The 13,850-nt window shown below is 40.0% G+C and overlaps 1 pseudogene; it reads left to right on the top strand.

The window, feature by feature from the left end:
• The first annotated feature begins 3,926 nt into the window (after positions 1–3,926).
• On the top strand, positions 3,927–5,096 carry LOC132426289 (nucleosome assembly protein 1-like 1 pseudogene; annotated as a pseudogene).
• The last annotated feature ends 8,754 nt before the right edge of the window (positions 5,097–13,850 follow it).

Genomic DNA, 13,850 nt, shown 5'->3' with positions numbered 1-13,850 from the left:
AATCCAGACTTTATTGAAAATAAAAAAAACAAAAATCAAAACCAGCAGTTTTCTGAAAGCAGTTCTTTCTGCATGTACTTGTTCAATGGCGGTGCCAAGCAGTGATATGCCTAGCTATGCCGAAGAAGCCTGAGACCAAAGAGAAAATTAGCAATACTGATCCTATCTTTAAAATTTTGATATTCTGTTTTTTTGAGGCTTTCTGCACCAATTTTTATTTTTAAAAATATTGTATTAAATATTATTTATCTTGATTACTGAGCTTTTGGGGCACCCCGTAAATTTTACCCCCTAGTTGAGTGACTTACTTGCTCTACCTTAATCCTGGCCCTAGAGGGGTATCGCATTCTTCATTAGCTACCCTCACCCCCCCCGTAAACCACTACAAATAAACATACAATCTAAGTAAAAGTAGCCTACTTATTGTGCAAACTTACAGCTTCAGGACAAATTTCACAGTCACCCTTCCAATCAGTTTGCCTTTTTAAAGAGTGTGTTACAGGTATTTCTGAGCCCTCTCTTCTGTTCATAGCAAGAGTTGGTCTCTTTCTAGGAAATACTGTATAGGATTGGGTCAAAGCGACTTCCTCCCAGTATATTTGAGATGCCAGAGCTCTATTGATGCATGTTGCAAAAAGGACAGGTGTGGCACTGCCATAATAATGAGTTCCGCAGCTTTTCTTACTAAGATGATGTGACATCAATGGAATCAGAAGCATTTCCCCTAAGTTCTTCTGGTGTTGATTTTTCTCCTACAAACCTTGAGATAAAGTAAAAGAAGTAAAAATTCTTCAAGTATTTCTACACCCACTTATACACACGGGCGGTGTCAGGAAAGGATCCTCCCTTGCTAATTGCAGGATTTTGGGTTGACTAAGTGGGAAATGGAGGAGGCAGGTGTTTGAGCTTCTATGGGGACTATGATACAGTGAGAGTGAATTTTTTTATTCTTTTCAGTTCTTGTTTTACCTAACTGTAGTGATGCAGAGGAGTCTTTTAGACCACTGTGCATTGTCACAGTGAAGATCAGTCATGTTGAAGGCATTCTCAGTCCTTGTGTGTTTATAGGAAATCTTAACTATTTTGGGATGCTCTGTCTATAAGCCATAGAGGCACCATGGCTACATAAAGACACAGTGGTTACCTCACCTTACTTGCCATACCACACCCTTGAGGAAGATCTAGAGGAGTGCTACTCAAAGTCTCAGAGTGTGCACCATGGACTAGACTTAGTTCCTGAACTAGTATTACCTGTCTGTGTCCAGATAATCATGGAAATTGAGAACAAACATTTAGAAACTTTTATAGCAATTTGACAGAATAATTTATGTTTGTTGCATTTAATAATAAAAATGTCAGCTTGCATTTTTGAGGTCTTTCTTCTTTTTAAAGTCACTTTCTAGTAATTAATTTTTATTGTATTTTACAAAAGTATTTGCTGGCGATGGATTGGAAAGAAAAAACTTGGCTTTCATCACAGGTAAACAGAAAAATCTGGATCTGGAGAGCATTTTTTTTTTTTTTTTTTGGCCACACTACATGGCTTGCAGGATCTTATTTCCCTGACCAGAGATTGAACCCGGGCCACTGCAGTGAAAGCGCCAAGTCCTAACCACTGGACCCCCAGGGAATTCCCTGGAGAGCATTCTTGGTATTTAAGAAAGTGTTAAAGTTTTCATGATATTGGACTTGGCAATGAGTGGTCTCTTGGATATGACATCAAAAGCAAAGGCAACAAAGGCAAAAATAGAAAAATGGGACTACTTCAAACTAAAACTTTTGTGCATTAAAGAGCACAGTCAATGGAGTAAAAAGATAACCTTCTAAATGGAGATAATATTTGTAACTCATATATCTGACAAGGGGTTAATATCCAGAATATATTTAAAAACTCCTACAACTTAACAATAAAAAATCAAATAACTTGATTAAAAAATGAGCAGAGGGGGCTTCCCTGGTGGCGCAGTGGTTGAGAGTCCGCCTGCCGATGCAGGGGACACGGGTTCGTGCCCTGGTCAGGGAAGATCCCACATGCCGTGGAGCGGCTGGGCCCGTGAGCCATGGCCGCTGAGCCTGCGCGTCCGGAGCCTGTGCTCCGCAACAGGAGAAGCCACAACAGTGAGAGGCTCCAGTACCGAAAAAAAAAAAAAATAAGCAGAGGATTTGAATAGACATTTCTCCAAAGGTGATATACAAATAAGTGACACACATATGAAAAGATTCTCAACATCTCTAGTAATCAGGAAAGTACATATCAAAAGCACAATGAGATATCACCTCACACCCATTAGGATGGCCACTATCAGAAAAACAGAAAATAGGAATTCCAAATCAGCGGCACTATTGTTCATTTTCAACGGCAATGTATGATGGTTCCAATTTCTCTGCATCTTTGCCAACACGTATTATTGTCCATCTTTTTAATTATAGCCATTTCAGTGGGTGTGAAGATTACTGATTTTTAAGCTAATCAGAATAATATGTGCAAATATGACCAACTCACTCCCATTCAATGGTCCTAATTTGTTTTTCAGAATAAATTCCAGAAGTGTAATATAACATAAGAAGCCTTCCATGTTGCTATCCCTACCTCCCTATCTCTAGTCTCACCATCTGCCACTTCCCTTTCCTGCACTTTATACTCTAGGGATACGAATTGTGTGAAGTTTTCTGCATGCGCTTTGCTACCTCTAACCTCTGAAACTTTGTTTCTGCTTTTCTGTCTGCCTAGATTTTCCCACCTTTTTGCCTAATTTTTACTCACGCTTTAATACTACCCAGGCAATCATTTCTCATGGAGCTCTTCTCTAAATCCCCAGGTGTTATTATCATTTTTTCTACTAGGTATTAGCTTATGGATGTAACAACCCTATGAGGCAGGAACTCTTATCCTAATTTTATGCATAAGGAAAATGACCCTTAGAGACAGAGAGAGATAGAGATATTAGTAACTTGCCAAAAAGTCACACCGTAAGGGAGTGAAGATTGAATTAAATGCCATTCCTCTGTGCTCTCATAGCAGCCTCTGCACACATGGGTTCGTTTGTTTGTTATTTTATTTTTAATCTTTTGGCTGTGTTGGGTGTTCGTTGCTGCGCACGGGCTTTCTCTAGTTGCGGCAAGCGGGGGCTGCTCTTCGTTGCGGTGCGTGGGCTTCTCATTGCGGTGGCTTCTCTTGTTGCGGAGCACGGGCTCTAGGCGTGCAGGCTTCAGTAGTTGTGGTACACGGGCTTAGTTGCTCCGCGGCATGTGGGATCTTCCCGGACCAGGGTTTGAACCCATGTCCCCTGCATTGGCAGGCGGATTCTTGACCACTGCACCACCAGGGAAGTCCCACACATGGGTTCTTTATCTCATTACATATTTATTATCTCCTTATATCTCCCAATTCAATCATGCACTCATTTACCTATTCATTCTCCAAGTATTTATTTATAGTTTACCATATGTCAGGCACCGTGGCAGGTGCTAAGGACACGACGTTGACAAGACAGATCCTATATGGGACCTCATTGAACTTAAGAGTCTATAGGGGTGTGCAGATGATGCAACTAATGGATATTTGCTATGGTAGCAAGTAGCAGAGGGACCTAATCAGTAGTTAAAGAAGCCTGGAAAAAATGATCTTGAAGCTGATAAGGATAAGGATGACTGGGGAACATCTTTAAGGATGACTGAGGATTAGTGAGGTAAACATCTTAAGATGTTTGGCTTGAGGGTGACATGTAGCATGTCATATTATATAAGTTATCTCTTTTTTAAGCCCCAATGTCTAGTGGCTTAAGAAACAAATATTTGCTTTTTTAGCATCATCTGCTCATGGTGCCACCTTCTGCTCCCACCCCTGCCCCCCACCCTGGCTGCCACCCTGATTCACTACCTGTGCAGCTCCGGCCACCTGGCTCCCTGTGCTAGCCACCGATATTTGGAGTTCTTACAGTAACACAGACATTGACAAGAAAGAGCAGTCTGAACTTGATCAAGGTTTGGTTGATGTTGAAGAAGTAGAAGAAGAAGAAACTGGTGAAGAATCAAAAATCAAAGCAGGTCAGCTGACTGTTCAGATGTTGCAAAATCCTCAGATTCTTGCAGCCCTTCAAGAAAGATCTGATGGTCTGGTAGAAACACCAACAGGATACATTGAAAGCTTGCCTAGGGTAGTTAAAAGACAAGTGAACGCTCTGAAAATCCTTCAAGTTAAATGTGCATAGATAGAAGCCAAATTCTATAAGGAAGTTCATGACCTTGAAGGAAAATATACTGTTCTCTATCAGCCTCTATTTGATAAGTGATTTGAGATCACTTATGAACCTACATAAGAAGAATGTGAATGGAAACCAGATGAGGAAAATGAAATTTTGGAAGAACTGAAAGAAAAGGCCAAGATTGAAGATGAGAAAAAAGATAAAGAAAAAGCAGACCCCAAGGGAATTCCTGAATTTTGGTTGACCATTTTTAAGAATGTTGACTTGCTCAGTGATATGTTTCAGGAACATGATAAACATATTCTGAAGCACTTGAAAGATATGAAAGTGAAGTCCTTAGATGCAGACCGGCCTATGAGTTTTGTCTTAGAGTTTCACTTTGAACCCAGTGAATATTTTACAAGTGAACTGTTGACAAAGACACATAGTATAAGTCAGAACCAGATGATTCTGTTCCTTTTTCTTTTGAAGGACCAGAAATTAAGGCTTGTACAAGGTCCACATAGATTGGAAAAAAGGAAAGAATTGTCACTTTGAAAATCATTAAGAAGCAGAAACAAGGGACTTGGGGCAGTTTGTACTGTGACCAAAACAGTTTCTAATACTCTTTAATATTTTTGCACCTCCTGAAGGTCCTGAGAGTGGAGATCTGGTTGCTGCTGCTGAAGCTATCCTTGCTGCAGACCTTGGAAGTCATCACTTTTTACATGAATGTATAATCCCAAGATCAGTGTATACTTTACTGGAGAAGTTACTAAAGAAGATGATGATGATTATGATGAAGAAGGTTAAGAAGAGGATGAGAAAGGGGAAGAAGAAGGAGATGAGGAAAATGATCCAGACTATGACTCAAAGAAGGATCAAAACCCAACAGAGAGAAAGCAGCCGTGAAGCAGGATGTATGTGGCCTTGAGGGTAACTTGCACTGATCTAACTTCAGCTTCCTTGGAAAGGAGGAATTTACATAACTTGAAAAGCCTATTTCAAGTTTTTTGTTGTTGTTTGTTTGCTTGTTTTTGTAGCTTAAAATAAAAATATCAAATTAAAAAAAATGATCTCACAGTTTCTGTGGACAGGAATTTTTTTTTCTTTTTCTTTACTTTCTTTTTTTTTTTTTTAATTTTTGGCCGCACCGTGCAGCATGCAGGATCTTAGTTCCCTGACCAGGGAAGAGTGGAAGTGCAGAGTCTTAACCACTGGACCAACAGGAAAGGCCCTGTAGTCAGGAATTTGGAAGTGACTTAATTGGGTAGTTGTGGCTCAGGGTCTCTCATGAGGTTACCATCAAGATATTGGCTGGGGCTGCAGTCATCTGGATGCTTAATAAATCTGGCTGGAGGATCTGCTTCCAAAATGGCTCATTCTCATGGTTGTTGGCAGGAGGCCTCAGTTCCCTACTGAAACCGTGCACCTCAGATTGGGACTTGAACCCACATGCCAGGACTTCACCCCGGCCAAAACCCAAGAGGCTGGGACTCGAACATGGCCAAAACCCAAGGTCTTCTAACTGAGATCACACACCTGGTTTCAGGACTTAATGAAGCTCAGGTTCTTGATGTCTCATTGCAGAAAGAATTCAGTGAGACATAAAGTGATAGGTGAGACGTGGATTTATTTAGAGAGAAACACACTCCACAGACAGAGTGTGGGCCATCTCAGAATGCAAGAGCAGCACCAGGGTATGGGGTTGTCAGTTTTTATAGGGATGGGTAATTTCACAGGCTAATGAGTGGAAGGAGTATTCTAGCTATTCCAGAAAGAGGCTGGGATTTCCAGGAATTGGGCCATCACCCACTTTTTTTTTTTGCGGTATGCGGGCCTCTCACTGTTGTGGCCTCTCCCGTTGCGGAGCACAGGCTCCGGACGCGCAGGCTCAGTGGCCATGGCTCACGGGCCCAGCCGCTCCGCGGCATGTGGGATCCTCCCGGACCGGGGCACGAACCTGTGTCGCCTGCATCGGCAGGCGGACTCTCAACCACTGCGCCACCAGGGAAACCCCACCAGCCACTTTTTGATCCTTATGGTCGGCCTTGGAACTGTCATGGCACCTGCCAGTGTGTCATTTAGCATGCTAATATAGTACAATGGGCGTATACTGAGGCTCAAGGTCTACTGGAAGTCGACTTGTCCGCCATATTGGACCCTTTTGGTTCTAATCAGTTTATGTCATGTCCTCAGGCTATGTCGTTCTTTCAAAGGTTGTGTCCTACCCACTTCCTTCCTGTTTCACTACCACATGAGTCTATCCATAGGGCTACTTGAGTACCTTTGAAATATGACAACTTCCCTAAGAGAGAGCAAGGAGGTCACAATGCCTAATGACCTAGTCTTAGAAGTCATGCAACATCACGTTACCACATTCTACTCATTAGAAGTGAGTCACTAAGTCTAGCCCATATTGAAAGGGGAGAGAATTACACTTCAACTTTTTGAAAGTAGGAGTGCCAAAGATCTTGTAGACATATTTTAAAACCATCAAACATATTCAAGGAAAAAAAAATTCAGCATGGGGCTTCCCTGGTGGTGCAGTGGTTGAGAGTCCGCCTGCCGATGCAGGGGACACAGGTTCGTGCCCCGGTCCGGGAAGATCCCACATGCCGTGGAGCGGCTGGGCCCGTGAGCCATGGCCGCTGAGCCTGCGCGTCCGGAGCCTGTGCTCCGCAACAACGGGAGAGGCCACAACAGTGAGAGGCCCGCTTACCGCAAAAAAAAAAAAAAAAAAAAAAAAAATCAGCATGGCTAGAATTAGAGTAAAAGATGACGGTAATGACTGATGAAGAGAGGACTGGTGAATGATGACAGTGGAAAAATTAGCTGGAACCAGATTCCTTATTTCCCTATTAATCTTAGTGATTTAGTTTTTATTTTTAGGGCAGTGGTAAGCCATTGAAAAGCTTTCTTTTTTATTTATTTTTAAATTTAAATTTGTTTTCATTTTTTAATTTTTTGGTCACACTGTGTGGCTAGCAGGATCTTAGTTCCCTGACCAGGGATTGAACCCATGCCCCCTGCAGTGCAAGCGTAGAGTCCTAACCACTGGACTGCCAGGGAATTCCCAAAAGTTCTCTTTTTTAAAGCTTTATTGAAATATAATTCATAAACCATACAAATCACCCATTTAAAGTGTTCAACTCAATGGCTTTTAGTATATTCACAGAATTGTGCGGTTATCTCTACAATCAGTTTTAGAACATTTTCATTACCCCAAAAAGAAACCTTTAGTTGTTACTCATCCTCCCTGTCCCTAGGCAACCACTAATCTACTTTTTCTCTCTATACATTTACCTATTCTGGGCCTTTCATGTAAATGGAAATGTGGTACTTTGTGACTGGTTTCTTGAAATTATGTTTTCAAGTTTCATCTATGTTGCAGTATATATCAATAGTTCATTCTTTTTTTGTTTTAACAAACATTTTATTTACTTATCTTTTGGCCTTGCTGTGCGGCTTGCAGGATCTCAGTTCCCTGACCAGAGACTGAACCTGGGCCACAGCAGTGAAAGTACCAAGTCCTAACCACTAGACCACTAGGGAACTCCCAATTTTTCATTCCTTTTTATGGATGAATAATATTCCATTGCATGGATATACACATTTTATCTATCTATTAATTGATAGACATTTGGGTTGTTTCTACTCTTTGGCTATTGTGAATAATGTTGCTGTGAACATTCATGTACAAGATTTTGTGTGGACATGTTTTCATTTCTCTTGGGTATATACCTAGGAATGGAATTTCTGGGTCATGTGATAACTATATGTTTAGATTTTTGAGGAACTTCCAGGCTGTTTTCCATTCATTTGCACCATTTTACATTCCTACTAGCAACATATGAGGGTTCCAGTTTCTTCACATCTTTGCCAATACATGTTGTTGTCCATCTTTTTGATAACAGCCATCCTACAGAGTGTGACAAGGCATTTCATTTTGTTTTTAATTTGCATTTTTGTCTTAAAATGTAGATTTTGGGACTTCCATGGTGGTCCAGTGGTTAAGGCTCCGTGCTTCCACTGCAGGGGGAACGAGTTTGATCCCTGGTTGGGGAGCCCGGGATCCCACATGCTGCATGCTGCGGACAAAAAAATAAAATAAAATAATAGATTTTGTTATTATTCAGGTATGACAAGGTCAACAGATCAGATTGCCATTGAAAAGACAGCTGTTATGCTCAGAGATCCCAAGAGGAGGTGGCACGCCATGCCATGGCAGAGGAAACCACCAAGTTCAGTCAGGAGGGGAGGGGAATGTGGGTAAGAATTTTATTGTGATTTCTGTGGTAACCACAAGTGAGGCTGAGTACGGTTTAGGATTGGCTAGGTTGAATAATTTCCATAAACCATGGGGCAAAGGGACTGCTCCTAGCTATGTGGTACCTGGCCGGGGGGAGTAAGATAGGGAAATAGTAGCCTGCAGTATAAGAGTTTGATAAAGAATGTGATTGAGGATTTGGGCTGTAGATTGGTTGGTTTGTCTATGAAAGGCATGCCTCCAGGCAAGTCGTTTTACTGTCTATAAAAATTGGCTAACCCCGGCAGGGGAGGGGCAGGAGCTTCAGGTCAGCAAGGTCCCAAAATGTCAGAGCATCAGAAACGTACAATGCCCCTGATAGTTAATGTTGTTGAACCCTTTCATATGCTCATTGGCCATCTTTGGAGAAGTGTCTGCTCAGATCCTTTGCCCATTTTTAAATTGGGTTGTCTTTTATTATTGAGTTGCAATAGTTCTTTGTACATTCTAGCTACAAGTCCCTTATCAGATATATGATTTGCAAAAATTGTCTCCTGGGACTACCCAGGACTCCTTGCTTCCACTGCAGGGGGCACGGGTTCAATCCCTGGTCTGGGAACTAAGATCCCGCAAGCCTTGCAATGTAGCCAAAAGAAAAAATAAATTAAAATTATAAATAAATAAATAAAGGTGAGGGGTGAGATCTAGAGCACAGGGAATAAGTAGCCTTAGTTAGGAGGAGAAGTTATGCTGCTCCCATGGAACCAGGAAGGGTGGCAGAAAGCATGAGTGGCCATGTAGGTAGGTTTACTGGCCCGCTGGCAGGAAGCTGATGGAGTTCTTCAAAGGAAGGCCATGGCTGCACCCTCAATGCCCATCACAGGGCCTGCTGTAGAGTAAGGACTCAGTAAATGTTTAATGAACTGAACAGGCTTGGGTTTCAGTCATGATTGCATCATGATTATATCACGATTTCTAGATACGATCTTAGGAAAGTTACTTACTCTCCGTGCCTCATTTCCTGTGAAAGTGGGGATAAAAATCCCAGTCATTGAGTCAGAAACTAATATATATATATATATATATATATATATATATATATATATATTCACCAAAATCTGTTTCCTTTTCTTCTTGGACACACAGCTAGATAATGCTTTGCCTCCTCCAGTTATGTTAGGCACATACTGACTGGCACATCATTGGCTCTCAATAGATGTCTAATGAAAGACTATAACTACTGAGATATTCCATTATAAACTTTGTTGTGTCACCAGTTCTTCCTTACCTTGATCCAAGATGACATCTTGTCTGGCCATGGAGGTAGTTAAGTCCAAATGAAAATTTCCTGTGGATGATCTTTTGTAAAGAATATAATTTGTTTTACACAGAACTAACTAATGATAATTAATTTCCCCCTAATTATAATTCATGGAGAAAAGCAGGTGGTATTCTTAATTCCCTGAATAGAACTGGAGGGAAGCAGTAGTTGTGGAAAACTTTTGCCAGAGTATTTCTCCCCCCACAGCCCCCCCCCCATGTAATTTAAGGGTACACTGTTATTAGAAGTAGTGTGAGGGACGTTTTGATTAGAGAATGGGAAAATTGAACTGCCGCCAACAAAAACTTGCTGACTATGGAGGTGGAGCGCTCTAGGGTTTTAGTACCTTAGATGAAGCTGTCAGTGATTCAGATTTTCAACCTCAACTTTTCTGGTTTAATAACATGGTCAAGTCAGTTACATGAATGCATTAAACAAATTCATGAATTCTCATGCCAACCAATTTCTTGTGCAAATAATATGTAAATCAGGATGCTAATTTATTAATTTACAATGATAAATGTAACCAGAGAGCAGGTTGTATGGCTTATCAGCTGCTTGATACACTCTTTTTTGGTAGGAAGATATGGGAGGCCATATAGTTATAATCAGAAAGTTTTCTGGTAAACTGAAATCTGGAGCAAGAAGAGTTAGATGGGCAATCTTAAAGGCCAGGATTATCGAATTATGGTAAGTGAATGTAACCATTTCAGTAGTAAGGACAGGCTTGCTAAGAGAGGGTTGCTTTTTCTCTACTGATTTTTTTTTTTTTTTTTTCGGTACGCGGGCCTCTCACTATTGTGGCCTCACCCGTTGCGGAGCACGGCTCCGGACGCGCAGGCTCAGCGGCCATGGCTCATGGGCCTAGCCGCTCCGCGGCATGTGGGATCTTCCAGACCAGGGCTCGAACCAGTGTCCCCTGCATTAGCAGGCAGATTCTCAACCACTGCGCCACCAGGGAAGCCCAAGAAAATGTTTTAATATATGGTATTAATATATTTTATTTATATCAGTGCAGTCATAAAATATGGCTTTAAATATTTTTTTATGGAAGAAGGGACCCATAAAGGCAGAAGTGCCTATGGCCCCATGCAAGACCCAGTGTGGCCCTGTGCTGCCTGTGGAATAGGGTGGGGAAGTCTACTTAACTGAGTTGTTCAGGTGACAGATCAGTTTGGTTCTCATAAGCTATAGCCTCCAGTTGGTCCTTATCAGTTCAGGAGATACTTGATCCATCATTTACCTTACACTTGCCCTTTATTCTCAATTTAGACAGAGAAGACCAATGCTATTTACTGGGCTCCCTGAAGACCCCCACATAAATCACAGGAATATATATTTACTGGGAATTCCCTGGCAGTCCAGTGGTTAGGACTCCAAGCTCTCAGTGCCAAGGGGGCGGGTTCAGTCCCTGGTTGGGAACTAAGATCCCACAAGCCCCGAGGTGCAGCCAAAAAAACCCAAACAAAACCAAACAGAAAAGGAATATATATTTACTGAATTAAATGGAAGGAGACTGGAGAATTTGTGTACTGAGCAGGGCTACTCTAATCAATGATGGTCAATCTCTGACAAATTACTGTTATTTAACTTCCCTTTTCTATGTTCCATGCAGCTGCAAATTCCTCTGTATTTTGGAATCAGCCAAAAGAAAATGAGGAAACTCCTTGACATCATCCTACAAACCATCCTGATTTGGAACAGGTATTTTTCAGCAGTCCATCAAAGCAAATAATGAGAAATTCCTATGCCCCACCATGAACAAATATCCAATGTAGTACATATTTTGAAACACTCACATCTATATGGGACCTAAAGTAAAATCTGGAACTGTTTTACATGTGACAAAGGCACTTAGGTGATATTACATTCAGAGAGCAAGTTGGAATGATAATGTTTTTCTAGGAAAACAATATTTAATTTTTTTCCCTTATCTAGTTTACTTGATTAAAACTCTGGATATCGGGCTTCCCTGGTGGCACAGTGGTTGAGAGTCCGCCTGCCGATGCAGGGGACACGGGTTTGTGCCCAGGTCCGGGAAGATCTCACATGCCGCAGAGCGGCTGGGCCCGTGAGCCATGGTCGCTGAGCCTGCGCGTCTGGAGCCTGTGCTCCGCAATGGGAGAGGCCACAACAGTGAGAGGCCCGCGTACCGCAAAAAAAAAATAATAATAATAAATAAAAAAATTGTACATACTTAAAGTGTATAACATGATGATTTGATATAGGTATACATTGTGAAATGCTTATCATAATTAACACATCCCATCACTTCTCATAGTTACCTTTTGTGTGTGTGCGTGCACACGAAGAACACTTAAGATGTATTCTCTTAGCAAATTTCAATTCTTAAAAGTTATCTCCTCTCCGTAGATATTCTTAGTACCCTATTCCTTCCTTCGAGATATTTGTTTCTTCACTTTTTAAAAAAAAAAAGCAGCACTTTATGCCTGCCTTTTTATAGATAAATAACTGCACAGAGAAAATTACTTTTTCTTCATGATTGAATCCATAATATCTGCAATTAATAACTACCATCTATTGAGCCTTTACTTTTACATGCTTTCATTATTTTAATTAATCATAAGTAGATATAATGAATGCATTAGAGAGATGAGAAATTTGAGTTTTAGAGGGCTTAAAGTAATTTTCCCAAGGCACAAAGCTTGCAGCTCCTGTTGAGTGTGGTAAAGAAATCTTTTATAAAGATAAGCCCACTGATATTACTTACTTTAGATAACAGCAATATAACTCACTATCCAGTTTCTACCAGATTTAAAATTGAAAAACACAGGAGTTCCAGCATATGTTGGTTCTTACTTTCTTTTAGTAATGTTATTGCAAAATGTTATTCTAAGTTTAATTGGGAATGAAAACAAGTATTTATCAGCCACTATGTAAAAGAGGAAAAAAATCCTGAGACAGATTTTCTTTTGATTTGCCATATGCTGTGTCATGGAGTAATGCTCATTCTTTTACTCATCAAGTGTTCAAGGAGTGTTTTGTACAAGGGTCTGAGTTTGGTAATGAGGAATACAAGACTAAATGGGAAACAGAACCTATCTTCAAGGAATTGATGATCTACTAAGGGAGATTATAAATATGTAAATAATTAAATTAAGTGGAATGCTCCAAGTCAAATTAAAAGGATAGAAATGTAAAGGTGGCATAAATTATTTTCGACTGAGAGGAAATCATACTTATGTTCTAAACAAGCATGTTTAGAATTTAGCTGTTAAATAGACCGAAGATGCTTTAGACAAATATCAAAGATTTGTTTATAATAAATTACAAAATTTTATTTATTTACAAAAACCCAAGACATTTTTAAAAATGTAAATTTCATTATTTCCTTAAAGGCCAGTCTTTCATCTAAAGAAATGCCAGGGTTCATCTTATTTAAAGTGTTAAGTGGTAGCATTTTGCCATTCTACAGATTCATCTGGCATTTTAGAGAATTAAATATTGTAACATAACCAACTGGAAGATTATAGAGAACAATGTGAGATCAGGAGTAGCACCCTGGTATTTAAGGTACATCAAGATACTCAATAATTCAGATATTCTTAAATTTCTTCTTTAAAATTAAAAGATACCCCATCTCAAATGAGAATGAGCATGATAAACAATCAGTTTATCCAATGTTTTAACCTAATGCTTATGTCTCATCCTTTAAAAGATGTGTTGTACTTTTCCCATTGGTTTAGAATTTAAACCAATAAGGAAGGAGGAAATCTTTATAAATATTCACAAAGAAGGCTGGCATTGTGGATGTTGAGTAAAGATTGCTTTGTTCTTCATTTGAGTCTGACTTTAGAACTTTATAGTATTGATGTTTTTCTTTTATTGATATAGGAAGCAAACACTATTTTTTCTTTAAATATTCAGCCTGGGTGATGTCTTGCTGGCTTGAAATATATTTTCCAGTGTTAAGAATACTTTATTTCTTTTTGTTCAGACCTAAGATGTGATGAATCCTTAACAATGTTCAAAGGAAAAATCAAGAATTTAAATGCCAGTTTTTATTATCATGCTGATATTATCAGCATGATAATCATTTTATTATCATGTTCATATTTCATATGAATAAAATTAA

This window comes from Delphinus delphis, chromosome 5 (assembly GCF_949987515.2).
Source record: "Delphinus delphis chromosome 5, mDelDel1.2, whole genome shotgun sequence".
NCBI classification, from domain to species: Eukaryota; Metazoa; Chordata; class Mammalia; order Artiodactyla; family Delphinidae; genus Delphinus; species Delphinus delphis.
This window is presented reverse-complemented; position numbering and strand designations above follow the sequence as displayed.